The following is a 20,319-nucleotide window of genomic DNA, read 5'->3' on the forward strand; positions in this document are numbered from 1 at the left end:
GAGGGATTAGTTACTTTGTGTATTGCATCTGAGCCAACTTCGCCTTTGCTGTTGGCTGGCATTGAGGGTGTTTGAGGACAGCTCTCATCAGCCTCTAAACACATAGCTAGTGATCAATGCTGACCGTGGGGAACCTGGTATGACATTGGCTATGTGTCAAGCCACAGAGATGGAGTGGGAGGCAACAGAGGATGGAGGGGCCACGACTAGGCTGAGGAGAGGGAGATGGCTAGCTACTACAACCCTCGCTCTATTTAGCTTCTTTCAGTGTCACTTCTCTCTCTTCTCTCTCTCTCGCACGCACATTGACAGCTGCTATTTTGCAAGTTAATAATATTGAAACCATTGGAAAGTGTGCTGAGACTTTGGCTGAGATTTGCTTCCCATGTTTTGCGACAAAGGAAAATAACTTTTTTCCCCCTGTGGCTGGAAAGGGGTAACATGACAATGTGCCTTCTGACACACTCTAATAGGGCTTACATATCTCCTGAACAAAGTGAGCAAGCCTTGACACATCTTTCTTAGTACAGTTGAGTCAGTGACACTACATGCTTTTCCCTAACATGTTTTTGGTGAAGTGAAATTACATTATTAGTGCCAAATTCTTCACCTTGCTTCTCACTTTCCAAATACAAGCCATCTCTTAAAAGTTAACTTCTAACCCAATTCCACAAGGCTTTTGCGCAGCACAGCAGTTTTGTTTCATGTCATTGGATCTGTTTTACAGTTCAGTGATGTAGCAAATGGCCATGTTCCTTTGCCATGAATATAAAGTACAGAGCAAGAGCAGTTGGCAGGTTGTGTCAAAAGTTTTAGTTTGCTTTGGCTCAGCTCTAATCTGACATGTTTGTGCCCAGGCAAGCCCTCATAGGTCTGTTATGCTACTTCAGAAGAAGGAAAGTTCTCAAATAGCCCACTCCTCCACTCTACCACGCTAGGGGAGGGACTTCCTCTAAAACATATCCAAAATGACAGCTCTCCAGTGTAACCAACCTCTGTCTCAGAGTGCTGCCTCTTGCAGTCCTCCCAGTCTTTGGCCCCAGGTCTGCCAAGTCATTCCTAGGGCTGTTACGGTGACCGTATTACCGCCACACCGGTAGTCACGAGTCATGAACGCAGTCAAATTCCATGTGACTGTTCAGTCACGGTAACTAGGCTTCTCCAAAACTGCGTTCTGATGCCACTGATGGACATTAGTAGCCTACCAAACTTGCTAACAGCCAGTCACTAATGGCCTGGTACTCAGCACTCTATTATCCCTCTAATCACTATGACATCAATGCACTTCATGAGAGCCATGTTATTCAGAGTTTGAGTGGAATAGGATCAGCTGTTCTGCAACGAGAGCTAGATCATCATAGCTGGTTGATGCATGAAATTAAAGAAGTGTTACGAAAAGCCCATATTGTGCAACATTTCTATAGCCTATGCAATTGCGTGAGAAAACAAAGTTTTGATGGCCTCTATTAAAAACAGGATCCCATGAGCTTTCTACAGGTTAGGTCTAGTATATTTATTTCTCAACTTTCCTAATATTAAGAACATTGGTTCACAACCAGAGTAGCCTACTTGGCTGGCATGAAAATGAACCACGGGAAAAGCGTGCTACATTAGCTATTCAAGTGCATACGGATTACGCCTTTTTCCCCCCTGCCACTGTTCCAACAGGTGCATGATAAGTCAAAACAAATTTCACACATGTATGTATGAAATTTGTTTGTTATATATATTATTTAGTGTACAGTGCATTCGGTATTCAGACCCCTTGACTTTTCCCACATTTTATTACGTTACAGCCTTATTCTAAAATGGATTAAATACATTTTTTCCTTGTCAATCTACGCACTATATACCCCACAATGACAAAGTGAAAAAAAATGCTAATTCATAAAAACATTTTTACAGATACAGTTGAAGTCGGAAGTTTACATACACCTTAGCCAAATACATTTAAACTCAGTTTTTCACAAATCCTGACATTAAATCCTAGTAAAAATTCCCTGTCTTAGGTCAGTTAGGACCACCACTTTATTTTAAGAATGTGAAATGTCAAAATAGTAGAGAATGATTTATTTATTTCATCACATACACAGTGGGTCTGAAGTTTTACATTCACTCAATTAGTATTTGGAAGCATTGACTTTAAATTGTTTAACTTGGGTCAAACGTTTCAGGTAGCCTTCCACAAGCTTCCCACTATAAGTTGGGTGAATTTTGGCCCATTCCTCCTGACAGAACTGGTGTAACTGAGTCAGGTTTGTAGGCCTCCTTTCTCGCACACACTTTCTCAGTTCTGACCACAAATTTTCTGTGGAATTGAGGTCAGGGCTTTGTGTTGGCCACTCCAATACCTTGACTTTGTTGTCCTTAAGCCATGTTGCCACAACTTTGGAATTATGCTTGGGGTCATTGTCCATTTGGAAGACCCATTTGTGACCAAGCTTTAACTTCCTGACTGATGTCTTGAGATGTTGCTTCAAAATATCCACATCATTTTTCAGCCTCATGATGCCATCTATTATGTGAAGTGCACCAGTCCCTCCTGCAGCAAAGCACCCCCACAACATGATGCAGCCACCCCTGTGCTTCACGGTTGGAATGGTGTTCTTCGGCTTGCAAGCCTCCCCCTTTTTCTTTCAAACATAACGATGGTCATTATGGCCAAACAGTTCTATTTTTGTTTCGTCAAACTAGAGGACATTTCTCCAAAAAGTACGATCTTTGTCCCCATGTGCCGTTGCAAACCGTAGTCTGTTTTTTTTTTATGGCGGTTTTGGAGCAGTGGCTTCTTCCTTCCTGAGCGACCTTTCAGGTTATGTTGATATAGGACTCGTTTTACTGTGGAAATATGTACTTTTGTACCTGTTTCCTCCAGTATCTTCATAAGGTCCTTTGCTGTTGTTCTGGGATTGATTTGCACTTTTGTACCAAAGTACATTCATCTCTAGGAGACAGAACGCATCTCCTTCCTGAGCGGTATGACGGCTGTGTGCTCCCATGGTGTTTATACTTGCGTACTATTGTTTGTACAGATGAACGTGGTACCTTCAGGTGCTTCCCAAGGATGAACCAGACTTGTGGAGGTCTACAATTTTTTTCTGAGGTCTTGGCTGATTTCTCTTGATTTCCCCATGATGTCAAGCAAAGAGGCACTTAGTTTGAAGGTAAGCCTTGAAATACATCCACAGGGACACCTCCAATTGACTCAAATTATGTCAATTTGCCTAACAGAAGCTTCTGAAGCCATGACATCATTTTTCCAAGCAGTTTAAAGGCACAGTCAATTTAGTGTATGCAAACTTCTGACCCACTGGAATTGTGATTCAGTTAATTAAAGTGAAATAATCTGTCTGTTAACAATTGATGGAAAAATGACTTGTGTCATGCACAAAGTAGATATCCTAACAGACTTCCCAAAACTATAGTTTTTGTTGACAAGAAATTTGTGGAGTGGTTGAAAAACGAGTTTTAATGACTCCAACCTAAGTGTATGTAAACTTCCGACTTCAACTGTACCTTATTTACGTATGTAAAAAAAAAAAAAATGCATGAAATTAAATGAAATTTATGCATTCACTACAGTAAGTCGCTCTGGATAAGAGCGTCTGCTAAATGACTAAAATGTAAATGTAAAAATGTATTCAGATCCTTAGCTATGAGACTTTAAATTGAGCATCATGTTTCCATTGATCATACTTGATGTTTCTACATCTTGATTGGAGTCCACCTGTGGTAACTTCAGTTGATCGGACATGATTTTGAAAGTCATGCATCTGTCTATATAAGGCCCCACAGTTGATAGTGCATGTCAGAGCAAAAACCAAGCCATGAGCTCCAAGGAATTGTCCGTAGAGCTCCGAGACAGGATTGTGTCGAGGAACAGATCTGGGGAAGGGTACCAAAACATTTCTGCAGCATTGAAGGTCCCCAAGAACACAGTGGCCTCTATCATTCTTAAATGGAAGAAGTTTGGAACCACAAAGACTCTTTCTAGAGCTGGCCGCCCGGCCAAACTGAGCAATCGGGGAAGAAGGGCCTTGGTCAGGGAGGTGACCAAGAACCCGATGGTCACTCTGACAGAGCTCCAGAGGTCCTCTGTGGAGATGGGAGAACCTTCCAGAAGGACAACCATCTCTGCAGCACTCCACCAAATCATGCCTTTATGGTAGAGTGGCCAGACGGAAGTTAAAGGCACATGACAGCCCACTTGGAGCTTGCCAAAAGGCACCTAAAGGACTCTGACCATGAGAAACATTTCCAAACAATCACCAGATTCTCTGGTCTGATGAAACCAAGATTGAACTGAACAAGATTGAATGCCAAGCATCACGTCTGGAGGAAATCTGGCACCATCCCTACAGTGAAGCATGGTGGTGGCAGCATCATCCTGTGGAGATGTTTTTCGGCGGCAGGGACTGGGAGACTAGTCAGGATTGAGGGAAAGATGAACGGAGCAAAGTACAGAGATCCTTGATGGAAACCTGCTCCAGAGGACCTCAGACTGGGGCGAAGGTTCACCTTCCAACGGGACAATGACCATAAGCACACATCCAACGCAGGAGTGGCTTCTGGACAAGTCTCTGCCCAAGTTGCCTAGCCAGAGCCCGGACTTGAACCCAATTGAACATCTCTGGAAAGACCTGAAAATAGCTGTGCAGCAATACTCCCCATCCAACCTGACAGAGCTTGAGAGCATCTGGAGAGAAGAATTGAAGAAACGTGTAAAGCTTGTAGCGTCATACACAAGAAGACACGAGGCTGAAATCGCTGCCAAACGTGCTTCAACAAAGTACTGCGTAAAGGGTCTGAGTACTTAAGTTTATTTTTAATACATTTGCAAAAATGTCTAAACCTGTTTTTGCATTGTCATTATGGGGTATTGTGTGTAGCTTAATAAGGGAGTAATAAACTATTTAATCCATTTCAGAATAAGGCTGTAAGGTAACGTAACAAAATGTGGATAAAGTCGAGGTCTGAAAACTTTCCTAATGCACTGTTTGTAAAGACACGATTAAATCGAGAATAGTCTGATGGGTAAGAGTATCATCACTATATCAATGCATTTTTTTTTTTTACTTTCATGCATCATGTAGCGAAGGCCTAATATATATGTTGATACATTTTTCTTATGACAACTAAAGTGGACAAATAATTCTAAGCATAGCCTATAGGCCTAGGGTACCTGGAACAGGGTTGGAGAGCACAGAGCCCAGTGAAACGTGTTCTTATAAGCCCAGCCATTGCGCAATCGCGTATGAAAACAGAGTTTTGACTGGACATTATTTAAAAGAGGATTCCATTAACATTTACATTTATGTCATTTAGCAGACTCTCTTATTCAGAGCGACTTACAAATTGGTGCATTCACCTTATGATATCCAGTGGAACAACCACTTTACAATAGTACATCTATATATATATTTTTTTTGGGGGGGGGTAGGATTACTTTATCCTATCCCAGGTATTCCTTAAATAGGTGGGGTTTCAGGTGTCTCCGGAAGGTGGTGATTGACTCCGCTGTCCTGGCATCGTGAGGGAGCTTGTTCCACCATTGGGGTGCCAGAGCAGCGAACAGTTTTGACTGGGCTGAGCGGGAACTGTGCTTCCGCAGAGGTAGGGAGGCGAGCAGGCCAGAGGTAGATGAACGCAGTGCCCTTCTTTGGGTGTAGGGACTGATCAGCTTTCGCGTGATTCCAGCGCTGCTATATTTATTTCTCAATTCTTAAAATTAAGCACATTCATCCACTTTACAACCGGTGTAGCCTACCTGGCATATTAAAAACGTAACCTCCATTCACTATTTAAGTGCAGGCTATGGATAACATCAATCAAAAATAATTCCACACATATTAGTAGGCTATATGTAAAGACCAGAATTAATTCAGATGAGTCTGATGTACTTGTGAAATTGTGAATGAGAGACTGATGAAGTGTGTGCAGCCTGTGCAAGAAACAAAGTAGAGCGAGCGCATTCCTTTCATGCAATTTTTTCTAATTGTCATTAGTTACATCACGCAGCCTTAGGATATATTAGAAATTAAAACATGTAGCCTAAGGTTTGTATCACAACTAAAGTTGCATAAATAACTAAATTAAGCATATTGTATACATATTTGTTAACCGCTCAACACAATAGCCGCATGTGTCCCTCAGAAATCATTTTGGGAAAAATATCCTTTCTATTTTATTCAGCTGTCTTCAATTGTAGTCTTCGTACTATAAAATAATTCCACAGGAATTATAAGCACATCTTGTAATTAACTAGTGTAAATTAACTAGTGTAGCCCTCAGCCATATGGCATAGCCAGATCAGGGTTTAACGTAAGGATTACTCAGAATATGCCATTCTGTTCTCCTGAAATAGGTAAAATGTTCTTCATATCAAAGGTTGTTTCTTTAGACCTGCCTAAAACAAACAATGGATTTATTGATGGTGTAGGCTGTATTAATGATAGATTTTTTTTTCGACTACTTAAATTGTAGATGTTCCAAAGGTCTGCATCAGTCGCTTGTAGGCTATGGGTGGACGCCCAGCAACTGTCAAGTGTCAGTGTGCAGCGGTTAGGACGGAGTCAGGCGCAGGACACAGAACTGAGTAAAAGACGTACTTTACTCAAAAAGAAACAACAATTTCCACGCAGGGAAAAACACACCAGCTCACAGAAGTCTTGAACACTAAACAAAGAACAAACACGCACAAAACCATGTGGGAACCAGAGGGTTAAATAGGGAATAAATTATAACTTAATGGGAACCAGGTGTGTACAATCAAGACAAAACAAATGGAAAAAAGAAACGTAGATTGGTGGCAGCTAGAAAGCCGCTGACGTCGACCACCGAACACCGCCCGAACAAGGAGAGGCACCAACTTCGGCGGAAGTTGTGACAGTACCCCCCCCTTGACACACGGCTCCAGCTGCGCACCAACACCGGCCTCGGGGACGACCCGGAGGACGAGGCGCAGGACGATCCGGGTGGAGACGGTGAAATTCCTGCAGTAAGGAAGGGTCCAGGATGTCCTCCACCGGCACCCAGCATCTCTCCCCTAGACCGTACCCCCTCCCACGACACGAGGTACTCAAGGCTCCTCGCCCGACGCCTTGAGTCCATGATGGCTCGCACAGTATACGCCGGGGCCCCCTCGATGTCCAGAGGGGGCGGAGGAACCTCCCGCACCTCAGACTGCTGGAGCGGACCAGCCACCACCGGCCTGAGGAGAGACACATGGAACGAGGGGTTAGTAAGGTAATCAGGGGGAGCTGTATCCTATAACATACCTTGTTCAGTCTCATCAGGACTTTAAATGGCCTCACAAACCGCGGACCCAGCTTCCGGCAGGGAAAGCGAAGGGGCAGGTTTCGGGTTGAGAGCCAGACCTGGTCCCCAGGTGAATACACCGGGACCTCACTGCGGTGGCGGTCGGTGCTCGCCTTCTGTCGCCTGATGGCCCGTTGCAGGCACACATGGGCAGCGTCCCATGTCTCCTCTGAGCGCCGAAACCATTCATCCACCGCAGGTGCCTCGATATGGCTCTGATGCCACGGTGCCAGGACCGGCTGATAACCTAGTACACACTAAAACGGAGACAAGTTAGTGGAGGAGTGGCGGAGGGAGTTTTGGGCCATCTCTGCCCAGGGGATGAAAGCCGCCCACTCCCCCGGCCGGTCCTGGCAATAGGACCGCAGAAACCTACCCACATCCTGGTTTACTCCCTACACCTGCCCATTACTCTCGGGGTGAAACCCTGAGGTCAGGCTGACCGAGACCCCCATACATTCCATGAACGCCCTCCAGACCCTCGATGTGAACTGGGGACACCGATAAAACTCTATATCCTCAGGCACCCCGTAGTGCCGGAAGACGTGAGTAAACAGGGCCTCCCCAGTCTGTAGGGCCGTAGGGAGACCGGGCAAAGGAAGGAGACGGCAGGACTTAGAAAACCAATCCACAACTACCAGGATCACGGAGTTTCCTTGTGACGGAGGAAGATCCGTCACGAAATCCACCGATAGGTGTGACCACGGCCGTTGTGGAACAGGTAGGGGTTGTAATTTCCCTCTGGGCAGGTGTCTAGGTGTCTTGCACTGGGCGTACACCGAGCAGGAGGAAACACAAACCCTCACATCCTTAGCTAAAGTGGGCCACCAGTACTTCCCACTAAGACAGCGCACTGTCCCACCAATGCCAGGATGACCAGAGGAGGGTGACGTGTGGGCGCAACAGATCAATTGGTCGCGGACATCAGACGGAACGTACAGACGCCCAACTGGACACTGGGTGGGAGTGGGCTCCGTACGTAACGCCCGCTCAATATCCGCGCCAACCGCCCATACCACCGGTGCCACCAGGCAAGAAGCCGGGAGTGGGATCCGTAGACCGCTCCTCTGTGTCATACATCCGGGACAGTGCGTCTGCCTTAGCGTTCTGGGAACCTGGTCTGTAGGATAGGGTGAAAACAAACGGGTGAAAAACATGGCCCACCTTGCCTGCCGAGGGTTCAGTCTCCTCGCCGCCCGGATGTACTCCAGATTGCGGTGGTCAGTCCAAATGAGGAAAGGGTGTTTAGCCCCCTCAAGCCAATGCCTCCACGGCTTCAGAGCCTTGACAACTGCCAACAGCTCCCGGTCCCCCACATCATAGTTTCGCTCCGCTGAGCTTCTTCAAAAAGAAAGCACAGGGGCGGAGCTTTGGTGGCGTAACTGAGCGATGAGACAGGACAGTTCCTATCCCAGCCTCGGACGCGTCCACCTCTACTATGAATGCTAAGGAGGGATCAGGATGAGCCAGCACGGGAGCCGAGGTAAACAGAGCCTTCAGGTGACCAAAAGCCCTGTCCGCCCCAGCTGACCACTGCAGTCACACCGGTCCCCCCTTCAGCAAGGAGGTAATGGGAGCTGCTACCTGACCAAAGCCCCGGATAAACCTCCGGTAGTAGTTGGCAAACCCTAAGAACCGCTGCCCCTCCTTTACCGTGGTTGGAGTCGGCCAATTACGCATGGCTGAAATGCGGTCATTCTCCACCCCTGACGCGGACAGGTGGAGTCACTGTTGAAAGAACAAACATTTCTCAACCTTGACGTACAGGTCATGCTCCAACAGTCGACCTAGCACCTTGCGCACCAGGGACACATGCTCGGCGCGTGTAGCGGAGTATATTAGAATGTCATCTAAATACACCACTACACCTTGCCCGTGCAGGTCCCTGAAAATCTTGTCTACAAAGGATTGGAAGACTGATGGAGCATTCATCAACCTGTACAGCATGACGAGGTACTCATAGTGCCCAGAGGTGGTACTAAATGCCGTCTTCCACTCATCCCCCTCCCGGATACGCACCAGGTTGTAAGCGCTCCTGAGATCCAATTTTGTGAAGAAGCGCGCCCCGTGCAATGACTCTGTCACACTGGCTATGAGAGGCAGCGGGTAACTGTACTTCACCGTCATCAGATTTATACCTCGATAGTCAATGCACGGGTGTAAACCTCCTTCCCTCTTCTTTACAAAAAAGAAACTCGAGGAGGCAGGTGAAGTGGAAGGCCGAATGTATCCCTGTCCCAGAGATTTGGAGACGTATGTTTCCATAGCCGCCATCTCCTCCTGTGACAGAGGATACACGTGACTCCTGGGAAGTGCTGCGTCTACTAGGTGATTTATCGCACAATCCTCCCCCCGTCGATGAGGTGGTAGTTGAGTCGCCTTCTTTTTACAGAAGGCGAGAGTCAAATCGACATATTCGGGGGGGATGTGCATGGTGGAGACCTGGTTTGGACTCTCCACCGTAGTTGCACCTATGGAAACACCTACACACCTCTCCGAGCACTGATGTGACCATCCCTTGAGAGCCCTCTGTTGCCACGAAATAGTGGGGTCATGAGAGGCCAACCAGGGAAGCCCCAACACCACAGGAAACGCAGGAGAATCGATCAGGAAGAGACTAATTCTCTCTTCCTGACCCTCCTGCGTTATCATACATAATGGAGCTGTGACCTCCTAATCAGGCCCGACCCTAAAGGACGACTATCTAAGGCATGTACAGGGAAGGGCACATCAACAGGAACAATGGGGATCCCTAATCTAAGTGCAAATGAATGGTCAATAAAGTTCCCAGCTGCGCCTGACTCTACTAGCGCCTTATGCTGGGAATGCGGGGAAAACTCAGGAAATTCTATACATGCACACATGTGCGCAACAGGGAGCTCTGGGTGAGTCGGGTGCCTACTCACCTGGGATGATCCACCATTGCCCTGCCTGCTGCCTCGACTCCCTGGGGAACCTCCCCAGCACCGACCAGCAGTGTGCCCTCTGCGGCCACATGTGGTGCAGGAAACGCCCCCCCCCCCCCCCCCCCTGGTCACCCTTAGAGCAGCACCTCCAAGCTCCATAGGTGTAGGATCGGAGGTGCTGGGGGATGGAATGGACGGACCCCGACCCAGACGTCCGCTTGTGGCCAACAGGTTATCCAGCCGGATGGATAAATCCACCAGCTGGTCGAGGGTAAGGGTGGTGTCCCTGCATGCCAGCTCCCGACGAACGTCCTCACGTAGACTACACCGGTAATGGTCGATCAGGGACCTCTCATTCCATCCCGCGCTGGCAGCCAGGATCCTGAAGTCCAGTGCGAAGTCCTGTGCGCTCCTCATCCCCTGTCTGAGATGGAACAAGCGTTCCCCCGCCGCTCTCCCCTCAGGTGGATGATCGAAGACCGCCCAAAAGCGGCGGGTGAAATCCTCATAGCAGACCAACGCTGTGTCTATTCCTCCCCATTCGGCGTTGGCCCACTCAAGAGCTTTACCCGACAAACAGGAGATGAGGGCGGACACACTCTCGTGTCCCGAGAGAGCCGGGTGGACGGTCGCCAGGTAGAGCTCCAACTGGAGCAGGAACCCCTGGCACCCAGCTGCCGTCCCATCATATGCCCTCGGGAGCGAGAGCCGAATCCCACTGGGTCTAGGTGACGGAGGGGTGGACAGCGTTGTGGGTTGGGGTGTAGTTGATGGGGGTGTGGGAAAACCCCCTCTCTCCCATCGCTCCATGGTGTGCAGCACGCGATCCATGGCTGTGCCAAGATTTTGGAGCATCGTCGCGTGCTGCTGGACGCGCTCCTCCACTGGTAACGGAGGACTGGGTGCACCTACTGACTCCATATTAGGTGCGTGTTATTGTCAAGTGTCAGTGTGCAGCGGTTACGACGGAGTCAGGCGCAGGACACAGAACTGAGTAAAAGACGTACTTTACTCGAAAGGAAACAACAATTTCCACGCAGGGAAAAACACACCAGCTCACAGAAGTCTTGAACACTAAACAAAGAACAAACACGCACAAAACCATGAGGGAACAAGAGGGTTAAATAGGGAATAAATTATAACTTAATGGGAACCAGGTGTGTACAATCAAGACAAAACAAATGGAAAAAGAAACGTAGATCGGCGGCAGCTAGAAAGCTGGTGACGTCAAACGCCGCCCGAATAAGGAGAGGCACCAACTTCGGCGGAAGTCGTGACAGCAACGCTAAACTGGTTTATGTTAATTAACGTCAATGACCGTGAGACATTCAGTTATTTGCATGACAGTTACCGCCTGACAAAATGTAATGACTGTCACAGCCCTAGACTCATTCCACTGGCCATTTCCTGTGGCAGCACCATGTTACAACCTAGAGGGTTCCACCTACTGCGTGTGGTCAATGCAGAACCAAACAGCGTTTACCACCACACCACCAAATAATAGTATAGCGTGTCTGAGGCACAGGTGAACATGGAGGCTAACTTTCGTGTGCTTCTCCTGCGCAGCATCAGCTTCCTGACTCTCACACACAGACATCTACAGTTTGGCAGATAGAGAGCAGCCAGCCTTCACAGAGAGAGGCCAAATGAGGGCTGCCGCCTCCTGTTGCCACGGCCACATTCACTCTGAGAAAGGCCTTTTTCTATGTCTGTTAGCTGCCCAGTGCAGCATCAGTGGTACTAAGGTGGCTGTGTAAACGTTGTGTTGCTCTTCTCTGATTCTCTGTTCTCTTCCCGCATGGTATGGACAGGTGGATGAGGACGTGGCGCTGGATCAAGCCGTGAAGTTCTGCCAGATACAGATGGCCACGTCAGCACAACGACAGGTATGGGGGATGACCTGGGCCACAAACACAGTGCCCATACACACCAACACGAAGTACATTACATTTCATGCATATACCCTACACCTACATGGACCCCATACAAATACAACACTCACAAATGTAAACATTCAATATCTACATACCAGTGGAGACTGCTGAGGGGAGGACGGCTCGTAATATTGGCTGGAACGGAGCAAATGGAATGGCATAAAAACACCTGCAAACTATGTGTTTGATGCCCATCCTCCCTAATTAAGGTGCCACCAACCTCCTGTGGTACATACACTCAGTGGCCAGTTTATTAAGTATAACACCCCGTTCACGAAAATGGTTTGCTCCAACAGACAGTGAGTCACGTGGCCTTGGCTTGCTATATAAAGCAGGCAGACAGGCATTGAGGCATTCAGTTACTGTTCAATTGACTTTAGAATGGACAAAACGAGTGACCTAAGCGACTTTGAGCGTGGTATGATTGTCGGTGCCAGGCGTGCCGGTTCCAGGATCTCAGAAACGGCCGGCCTTCTGGGCTTTTCAAGCACGACAGTGTCTAGGGTTTACCGAGAATGGTGTGACAAACAAAAAGCATCCAGTCAGTGGCAGTCCTGTGGGTGAAAATAGTTTGTTGATGAGAGAGGTTGAAGGAGAATGGCAAGAATCGTGCAAGCTAATATGCGGGCCAAAAACTGCGCTGTACCACAATGGTGTTCAGAACAGCATTTCAAAACACACAACTTGTCGGTCCTTGTCGCGGATGGGCTATTGCAGCAGACGACCACAACAGGTTCCACTCCTATCAACTAAAAACAAGATGAAGCGGCTCTAGTGGGCACACAATTACCAACACTGGACAATTTGAGGAGTGGAAAAACATTGCCTGGTTCAACAAATTCCCGGATCCTATTGCGTCATGCTGATGGCAGAGTCCAGATTTGGCGTAAGCAGCAGGAGTCCATGGACCCATCCTGTCTGGTGTCAATGGTACAGTAGTGGAATGGTGTGGTGAGTGTTTTCCTGGCACACGTTAGGTCCCTTGATACCAATTGAGCAGCATTTGAACGCCACACATTGTAGAATTCATGCTACAAAGAATTCAGGTTGTTCTGGAGGCAAAGAGGGGTACGACCCGGTACTAGATGGGTGTACCTAATAAACTGAGTGAATATCACATCCCAGGAGTTGAATCGAAGCACTTTGCACAAATAGATCTGCCCCAGATATCATATTCTCATCTGTTCATCTGACTGGAGATGTCTTCCAAAGCCAGGACCTCTCATTTATACATCTGGGCTTTGATTGAAGCTATTCGAGGGATGTGTGGAGAAGTCACACAATTCAAATGAAACTTCAGGTTCATTACCTCTTGTCTTTCCCATCCACGAGATGTTAAGATCTAAATGATCTGGCCAATCAGTGGTCTACTCGCGTTCATATTTTTTATGACAGGTATACGCTCACACCTATCTGTTGTTGGGGTACGCCCACACCACTCCAACACAAAGGTATTTTTTGTTTGTAAAACTACACTGAACAAAAATATACGCAATGTGAAACAATTTTCTAAGATTTTACTGAGTTACTGTTCATTTAAGGAAATGAGTCAATAGAAATGCATGCATTAGGCCCTAATCTATGGATTCCACATGACTGGGCAGGGGCGCAGCCTACCCACTTGGAGCCAGCCCCACCCACTGGGGAGGCGACTTATTGGAGAGAAATTAACATTAACCTCCCTGGGCAAGCAAGCGTCCCACCTAGTCAACAGCCAGTGGAATCGCGTGGCGCGAAATACAAATACCTCATAAATGCTATAACTTCAATTTCTCAAACATATGACTATTTTACACCATTTTAAAGACAAGACTCTCATTAACCTCTATGGGCAAGGCGGGACGAATTCGTCCCACCTACGTAACAGCCACCTGAATTCAGTGGCGCGATTTTTGAATCGTTTGAAATACTATTACTTCAATTTCTCAAACATATGACTATTTTACAGCTATTTAAAGACAAGACTCTCGTTAATCTAACCACACTGTCCGATTTCAAAAAGGCTTTACAACGAAAGCAAAACATTAGATTATGTCAGGAGAGTGCCCAGCCAGAAATAATCAGACACCCATTTTTCAAGCTAGCATATAATGTCACAAAAACCCAAACCACAGCTAAATGCAGCACTAACCTTTTATGATCTTCATCAGATGACACACCTAGGACATTGTTATACAATACATGCATGTCTGTTCAATCAAGTTCATATTTATATCAAAAAACAGCTTTTTACATTAGCATGTGACGTTCAGAAAAAGCATACCCCCCGCAAACTTCCGGGGAATTTACTAACAGTTTGCTAAATTACTCACGATAAACGTTCACAAAAAGCATAACAATTATTTTAAGAATTATAGATACATTATTCCTCTATGCACTCGATATGTCCGATTTTAAAATAGCTTTTCGGATGAAGCACATTTTGCAATATTCTAAGTACATAGCCCAGCCATCACGGCTAGCTATTTAGATACCCGGCAAGATTAGCCTTCACCAAAATCCTATTTCCTATAAGAAAAATGTTCTTACCTTTCCTGTTCTTCGTCAGAATGCACTCCCAGGACTTCTACTTCAATAACAAATGTAGGTTTGGTCCCAAATAATCCATCGTTATATCCAAATATCCTCTGTTTTGTTCGTGCGTTCTAGACACTATACGAATGGTAAATAACGGTCGTGCGCATGGCGTGACAAAAAATGTCTAAATATTCCATTACCGTACTTCGAAGCATGTCAACCGCTGTTTAAAACCAATTTTTATGCCATTTATCTCGTAGAAAAGCGATAATATTCCGACCAGGAATCTGCAATAAGCTAAACAGCCGAATGAAATTTCTCCACGGGGGCGAATCGTGCACACGCCTCATTCAATGGTCCTCTGATCGGCCACTTGGATAAGGCGATAATCTGTTTCAGCCAGCGGCTGCCTCGTCATCGTTCAGGTTTTTCCCGGGTTCTGAGAGCCTATTGGAGCCCTGGGAATTGTCACGTTACAGCTAAGATCCTTACTCTTCAATAAACAGATGCAAGACGCACGACTCCTTGTCAGACAGGCCACTTCCTGCATGAAACCTTGTCAGGGTTTTGCCTGCCATAGGAGTTCTGTTATACTCACAGACACCATTCAAACAGTTTTAGAAACTTTAGGGTGTTTTCTATCCAAACCTGAACAATAATATGCATATTCTAGCTTCTGAGTTGGTGTAGGAGGCAGTTAAAAATGGGCACATATTTTTTCCAAAATTCTCAATACTGCCCCCTAGCCCAAACAGGTTAATCTAACCACATTGTCCGATTTCAAAAAGGCTTTACAGCGAAAGCAAAACATTAGATAATGTCAGGAGAGTACCCTGCCAAAAATAATCACACAGCCATTTTCAAAGCAAGCATATATGTCACAAAAACCAAAACCACAGCTAAATGCAGCACTAACCTTTGATGATCTTCATCAGATGACACTCCTAGGACATTATGTTAGACAATACATGCATGTTTTGTTCAATCAAGTTCATATTTATATCAAAAACCAGCTTTTTACATTAGCATGTGATGTTCAGAACTAGCATACCCACCGCAAACTTCCACCGCAAACTCCCGGTGAATTTACTACATTACTCACGATTAACGTTCACAAAATACATAACAATTATTTTAAGAATTATAGATACAGAACTCCTTTATGCAATCGCGGTGTCAGATTTTAAAATAGCTTTTCGGCGAAAGCACATTTTGCAATATTCTGAGTAGATAGCCCGGCCATCACGGCTAGCTAATTTGACACCCACCAAGTTTGGCCCTTACCAAACTCAGATTTACTATAAGAAAAATTTGATTGCCTTTGCTGTTCTTCGTCAGAATGCACTCCCAGGACTTCTACTTCAACAACAAATGTTGTTTTGGTTCAAAATAATCCATAGTTATGGGTTGCATCACTGCCTGGTATGGTAACTGCTCGGCCTCCGACCGCAAGGCACTACAGAGGGTAGTGCGTACGGCCCAGTACATCACCGGGGCCAAGCTTCCTGCCACCCAGGACCTCTCTACCAGGCGGTGTCAGAGGAAGCCCCCCCCCCCCCCCCCCCCACACTACTGCTACTTTCTGTTATTATCTATGCATAGCCACTTCAATAACTCTACCGACATGTAAATAATTACCTCAACACCAGTGCCCCCCGCACATTGACACACTGACTCTGTACTGGTACCCCTGTATATAGCCCCGCTATTGTTATTTACTGCTGCTCTTTAATTATTTGTTATTCTTATCTCATACTTTTAGGGGGATTTTCTTAACTGAATTGTTGGTTAAGGGCTTGTAAGTAAGCATTTTACTGTATTCGGTGCATGTGACAAATAAAATTTGATTTGATTTAAATGGCAGAAGTTTGGAACCACCAAGACTCTTCCAAGAGCTGGCGCCCGGGAAAACTGAGCAATCAGGGGAGAAGGGCCTTGGTCAGGGAGGTAAACATGGTCAATCTGACAGAGCTCCAGAGTTCCTCCGTGGAGATGGGAGAACCTTCCAGAAGGACAACCATCTCTGCAGCACTCCACCAAATCAGGCCTTTATGGTAGAGTGGCCAGACGGAAGCCACTCCTCAGTAAAAGGTACATCAAGGCCTGCTTTTTCCAAAAGGCACCTAAAGACTCACAGACCATGAGAAACATGATTCTCTGGTCTTATGAAACCAAGATTGAACTCTTTGGCCTGAATGCCAAGCATTACGTCTGGAGGAAACCTGGCACCATCCCTGTTGAGATGTTTTTCAGCGGCAGGGACTGGGAGACTAGTCAGGATCGAGGGAAAGATGAACGGAGCAAAGTACAGAGAGATCCTTGATGACACCTGCTCCAGAGTGCTCAGGACCTCAGACTAGGGCGAAGGTTGAGAGGATCTGCAGAGAAAAATGGGAGAAACTCCCCAAATACAGGTGTGCCAAGCTTGTAACGTCATCCTCAAGAAGACTTGAGGCTGTAATCTCTGCCAAAGGTGCTTCAACAAAGTACTTAGTAAAGGGTCTGAATACTTGTGTAAAAGTTACATTTCAGTTTATGAGGTACTGTGTTTAGACTGATGAGGAAAACCTTTTTTTAATCAATTTTAGAATGACATAACAAAATGTGGAAAAATTCAAGGGGTCTGAATACTTTCCGAATGCATTGTATATGCAGGCCAGGAAGAACTGGGACATTTTCAGCTTCCAGGAATTGTGTACAGATCCTTGCAACATGGGGCCGTGCATTATCATGCTGAAACATGAGGTGATGTCAGCGGATAAATGGCACGACAATGGGCCTCAGGATCTATTCCCAGTATCTTTGTGCATTCAAATCACCATCGCTAAAACTCAAATGTGTTCGTTGTCCTTAGCTTGCGCCTGCACATACCATAACACCACCGCCACCATAAGGAACTCTGTTCACAACGTTGACATCAGCAAACCGCTCGCCCACAAGACACCATACACATGGTCTGCGGTTGTGAGGCCGGTTGGATGTACTGCCAAATTCTCTTAACCTGTTGAGGCTAGGGGGCAGTATTTGCACGGCCGGATAAAAAACGTATCCGATTTAAACTGGTTACTACTCTTGCCCAGAAACGAGAATATGCATATAATTAGTAGATTTGGATAGAAAACACTCTAAAGTTTCTAAAACTGTTTGAATGGTGTCTGTGAGTATAACAGAACTCATATGGCAGGCCAAAACCTGAGAAGATTCCATACAGGAAGTGCCCTGTCTGACAATTTGTTCTCCTTCTGTGGCATCTCTATCAATAATACAGCATCTCTGTGGCTCAGTTGGTAGAGCATGGTGTTTGCAACGCCAGCATGGTGTGTGCAACGCCAGGGTTGTGGGTTCGATTCCCACGGGGGGCCAGCACAAAAAAAATGCATGAAATGAAATGTATGCATTCACTACTGTAAGTCACTCTGGATAAGAGTGTCTGCTAAATGACTAAAAATGTAAAATGTAAAAATGAATGACGTCTCTGCAGTCTCTGGGCGAAAAACAGCAGGAGTTTTTGTGAGTGGTCAGGCAGGGAACAATGACACTGGAGTGCGCGTCCACGAGAGGACTCCATGTTTTTCTTTCAGTCTTTGAACGAATACAACGTCGCCGGTTGGAATATTATCGCTATTTTACGAGAAAAATCGCATAAAAATTTATTTTAAACAGCGTTTGACATGCTTCGAAGTACGGTAATGGAATATTGGTCACATACACATGGTTAGCAGATGTTAATGCGAGTGTAGTGAAATGCTTGTGCTTCTAGTTCCGACCATGCAGTAATATCTAACAAGTACAAATACTGCATAGTTTCTTAAGAACGCGAAGCGAGGCGACCATCTCTGTCGGCGCCATCTTGCCTTACCTTATTGCAGTTGTCAATATTGCAATTTCGATGTGAGTTTCATGAATTGTGCAGCTCTACTTGCCAGCCATGGATAGATGCCCTGGGGGAATGATACAGTACTCTACTCAATAAATATTGGAACAGCATTGATTCAGTGATTGTTAATCATGACATATTCTGTTCTATCACCTCCTCTTTGCTATCTGGAAACAAACCGTTTTTAAGAGATACTTTATCCATTTTGATGCATGTTTGTTTATTACTAGATGTTAAAGCGTCTGTTCCTCTACTCTGTTTGCAGTGCACATTCCATGCCATTTCACTCTTCTCCCCTAAGCCTGCTGTAACTTATCTTTTGACCACTTTCCATTGTTTTCAAAGCAACCATTTGCATGTGTGTCAGTTGAGTTTCAATTACTTTAGCCAAACCAAATAATACACTACTGGGAGTGTCTGACTGCTAGTGACTTGCTGTATAGGAAAGACGTCTGTGGTAATAACAAAGATGATTTGATGACACAAGGTGACAGTTGTTTGGACCCTTTCACTGTAACCTTGTTTAGCACTGTAGCCTAACTGAGGGAGATAACTAGCTGGGGAGTTGTGCTAGTTCTGTTTGCCCTTATTATTTGGGTGCTGTGCTGTTTGATTTTGAAGCCTGCAGAGCTCCATGGGTGAGCAGCACAGCAGTGACTGACTGCAGAAGAAGTCAACTAGATCAGAATATTGAGTTTCCTAATGGACTCACTGACATTCTTCTCCCTTTTCGAAGAGCACGTGAGACAGTGTGGCCGATTTACATGCAATGTTCTCAGCCACAGGACTAGATGGGTAAATCCCAGTGCTTTTGAAGTCTTCTCTGTACCAATCTGCCAGTGCTTAAAATAACCTCAGGTGCAGTAAGAATATTCCCTTTTGTCCTCTTCGTCTTCACACTTTGCAGAAATGTTTATTGGTTTGAACTGTGTATTTCATTGGTATGCACAGCATTGCTTATTTGCACATGAAAGGCAATGCTACATTGAATTCTATGGGGAAAGTTTAACACAAGTTTCTTCTGCAGCCAGATGCAGAAACTCTAGACACAACAGTGATTTTTTTTTAAATGCAAGTTATATCCAACGTGAAACTAGAAAAGAAGGCCATTATAATAGCTTTGTTAGGAGTGTGACGCTTACCCTAACCTATAATCATCACAGCTGAGCTTTGTGTTTTATCTCTCACATTCTTTATAAAATCATCAGTTATTTTGCTGTCTGTGGCAGTCACTGATTTTTGCCCCCTCACACCCCAGCCTCCGCATCCGGCATCTCTCATCCTGTTGTCGTGGTGACGTAAACCACAGTACACTATACTGGAGGGAGAAAACGATGGGTAGGCTACCATAGCTCGCAATTGACAGTTATTTAGCATAATTTATACAGATGAGGATTGTGGTCATGATTCATGGCCTTATAAAAGCTCAGTGTATGTGTGTGCATTACAAGTCATGATGTAGATAAGACTTTGATGCTGGATCCAAGCAGGAGGGTTTCATAAGTGTGCATGTAATCAGTTTGTCCCATTTATCACACCACATCCAGGCTACCCATGGGTTTCTTCTCACTTCTCCATGTTTAGACCTAATTGACATTGTTTTGTATTCAAGGTCTAGTCACTAGGGATAATACAGCAGAGCAGAAAATGACTGTCTTCTGTGTGATCCTCTGCTCACTGCCACCTACTCACCTATTCCTACAACGTAGCCTAGTATCCCCTAGATCAGGGTTTCCCAAACTCGGTCCTGGGGGCCCCCCCGGGTGCA

At 45.8% G+C, this 20,319-nt stretch overlaps 1 pseudogene across 1 annotated transcript in view; it reads left to right on the forward strand.

The window, feature by feature from the left end:
* Positions 1-20,319, forward strand: part of LOC106580214 (calcineurin-binding protein cabin-1-like) — a 139,021-nt pseudogene that overhangs the window by 96,607 nt on the left and 22,095 nt on the right. The window contains exon 25 of the transcript XR_014381971.1: positions 12,035-12,109. The product of XR_014381971.1 is annotated as a calcineurin-binding protein cabin-1-like (transcript). The remainder of the gene's footprint in view (positions 1-12,034; positions 12,110-20,319) is intronic.

This window comes from Salmo salar, chromosome 20, assembly GCF_965601325.2.
Source record: "Salmo salar chromosome 20, fSalSal1, whole genome shotgun sequence".
Taxonomy (NCBI): domain Eukaryota; kingdom Metazoa; phylum Chordata; class Actinopteri; order Salmoniformes; family Salmonidae; genus Salmo; species Salmo salar.